Consider the following 3,826-nt stretch of genomic DNA (forward strand, 5'->3'; position numbering starts at 1 on the left):
AGGAAACTTTACTGAGAGGAGACACAGATGCCACATTAACGTTAAAACTATATTCACATCAAATGTTGCTGATCTGAAAATCTTCGAATTATGTTGTCTTATAAAACAAGGCGTATTAAATTACGTCTCAGTGTAAAGTGACAAGATGGACATAGGAAGACTCCTTATAGATACTATAAATGCATAAAACCTCATTGAAATTCAATTAATCTTTATTTATCAAGTATTTTCGAACTTCAGAAAACTGACGTCGCGAAATATACGTTTTGTTATTTCAAATGCAACAGTGATTGATACGTTTATTAGTGTGTGACCGGTAAATGTGTTTTAACAAAATATTTATCATTCTTATTCTACAAGTCTCTTAACTGAGTCCATTTAAATTTTCTTTTGATCTAAGTAATTCAACTCGTCTTATGCTCTAATTAATATTAATTCCTGATCAAAGCATGCTACCTTCATAGATCAGAACACAAACTATATACCTCATAATGATAATAGCTAATTAAATGTAATGTTCAAAGTATATTACTTATAATGATTAGAATACTTTTTTTTTGTATTTGATCACTGTCAACTCTCCCAGTGACTCAGCGGTAATTCAGTAGCCTTACGACGCTAAAAACCGAGTTTCGATACTCGTGGTGGGCACTGCACAAATAGCCCATTGTGTAGCTTTGTGCTTAACAACAACCAATCGCTGTTAAGAATATGTTTTGGACGTAAACCCAAAAATAAGTATCTTGACTGAAATCACTAAACACTTTAGTGAGCCAATATAAAATGTACGTTAGAGTTTTAGTCATAAAGATAAAGTCAAATAACTTCAGTTATTTTGTCACTTCTCGGCATGCATCGAAATACGTAAAGGTGACATTTATTATTAAACTGACGATGAAAGTTTGTTTTCCTTACAGAGGTTGTGTCGTCCCTTGTGGCACTGCAGACTATCTGTGCTACACCCCCCATGAGTATCGGAACCCAGTTTTTAGTGTTATAAGCCTTCTAGTTTACCACTGAACCACTGAGGGGGATGATCCTCACTCGGTTATTCTTGTGAATCTTTAAAAATTGTTTATGATATTGTATAATTTATATACTATTATTTTATATTGAGTGTATTTTACATATTTTTTTAATTTGAATGAAATTTTATGGCAAGAAAAATAGCCCTGTCGCGTAGTTTGCATTGAAAAAGACTGTCGTATGCTTGTAATGTGTAAGGTATACCACTCCTCCCGCTAGCTTTCCCTAGTCAATGTACTATCCGAGGACGATGGTTTTCTAGTACATATTTCAACAATCTTGTCGCACAAAAGTCCATAGATGCTGCGTCCGGCGATTTTGACCAGTGTGTCTTCGTATTGATTAATATGAATTTCTGTTTATCTCACCAACTGCTTGAGATATGGTGTTTTGTTTTTTTAATTCGGCCAAAGCTACACGAGGGGTTTCTGCGCTAGCCGTCTCTAATTTAGCAGTAAAAGACTAGAGGGAAGGCAGCTAGTCATCACCATCCCCAGCTAACCCTTGAGCTTCTCTTTTACCAAAGAATAATGGGATTGACCGTCACGTTATAACACACTCGCGGCTGAAAGGGACGAGGATTCGAACCCGCGACCCTCAGATTGTGAGTTGAGCGCCCTAACCACCTGGCCGTGGTATGTCTTGGCAGTAACTTGTGTCGCTTTTTGAGATGGAGATCCTTTTCGATTATATTGCGTACTGTTGTCTGGGTGACGTAGACAGCTTTTGCAACTGACCTTTATGTTTATGGATTCTAACCTATTACAAGACGCCGCACTTTGCCTACCATGCAGGCACTTGTTTCAGGTCTCTTTCTGGTCTGGTCCTGGTGCTCCAAGTTGATCCATATTCCTTTGTTATTCGATGCCATTAGGTACACGAGATATTCCTCTCTTGGAAATTCTACATCTCCTATCGAAATATATCTTTATGATCTCAGTATATGAATATTTTGCGTCGGGAAGGGCTATTACATGCCCTTGTGAAGAGTAATAAGTTTTCGATGCCATTACTCTTCCTACTGTATACCAAACAATATAAAAATGTAGTTCTCCTACGTTCCGTACCATCGTGACTGTATATAGGCTGTGGCTGTCACTTGCTTAGTTGCATATTCAAGATTGTTTTAATATAACGTACTCAACCCTCTGTATGACATAAGGCAGACATGCTGTCATTTGAATCTTTTTTACTGTGTTGAACTAGCTATAAAAGTATGAAAAGACAACTAACCAATATTTTTTATTGTAAGTATGACGTTTGCCTGTTCAGCTCTGGGTAGAACAGTATGACACTTATCCATTTACATTACATTGTGAAATGGGAATGCTGGTCGATCAGTGCGTTTGAAGAAGAAATGAAGTCTCATGGAATAAAGATTTATTTATGATCCGAAATGGGGGTTTGTTCGCACTCTCCATAACACCCTGGCGACGCCCCTATGAATGATTACATTATAGGCTTATAATAACAAGAATTGTAATTTAAAACTTGAACGTATGTGGGTTAACAAGTCGGAGAGTGTTAGTGTCCAGGTATGGCAGGCCCTATTTTTGAATAACTGATCAAAGAGAAGTAAGTCAAAGAGCAGCCTACGCCAAAACAAAGGCAGCATTGCCCGGTTCTTGATTCGAACAATGGGATTAAATGATTGTTACTTTTATAACGCGCCCACAAGTGAAGTCTCAAACGCCAGACATATCGATCCACAGCCCGGCATCATAACCTCTAGGATACACTCGTGCATACTAAATTCAGCAAAGTTAATTACAAGTGTCTCGAAATGGGCCTTTTCAGTAGTATCTTTCGTTAAGCATGTGATTTCTTTATATAAGGGAACTCTACACAAAACTCACTTGTATGGCGTCAATGGGACCAGTGTAATTATCTTAAGTTACATTTTGTGAAATTACCCTTCACTAACTCTTTGTGTAGACGAATCGAAGATAGGAAGTTTATTGCATTGTTCAGAAATTACGTGATATGTAATTCAAATTGTCACCCACACAAAACTAACAGAAACATTGTATCGTCTCTAGATGATACTCCACCATGAGACTAACATACTGGTAATAGTGACTTTGTGAATTGAGCTGTAGTAACAATAGTGATGATCTGAACTGTAATAATGACATTGATGGTCAGAACAGTAAAAGCGACTTCGGTAATCAAAACTGTAATACCGAATTCAATGATTGGAACAATAATAACGACTGCAATGATCAGAACTATAATATTGACGGTGCTGATAAGAACTATTTTTGTCTTTTAAGATTATAAACACTAATAATCCAATGTAATTATCTAATAAAGGTAAATAAGTCTTTACAAACTGTTCGTCAACCTCACGGTAAGATACAATATGAATTACACGGGTTAAACATGGTAAATAAAACCCTCCGGATTACGGAACTGTTAAGAAGCATGCTTATGCCATATGAATTATTTCATATTTGAACTTTTAGATTTCAAAATATCTGGATTACTTCATTATTATTATAACTTTCATTCGTTAAATATGTTGAATTAAAGCTTCTAATGCCACATGTATTTGGCACATTAATGTGAGAACACTCTGGTGAGACGATGACAGAATTACTTTAAATTAGGGCTTCGTTTACAGCCAGTATGTAGTATATATATTTCAATAAATATTTATGTACTGGAATCACTAGATATTATACATTATTTTTAATAGAGAATACAATAATAGACAGAATACTGTTACGATAGCCGAAGTCGCGGAACGCTGGGAGCATTCGCGCTGGAGTTTCTGGAAGGTTCATGAATTTTCCTGGCA

Source organism: Limulus polyphemus, unplaced genomic scaffold, assembly GCF_000517525.1.
Source record: "Limulus polyphemus unplaced genomic scaffold, Limulus_polyphemus-2.1.2 Scaffold92, whole genome shotgun sequence".
Classification (NCBI taxonomy): Eukaryota; Metazoa; Arthropoda; class Merostomata; order Xiphosura; family Limulidae; genus Limulus; species Limulus polyphemus.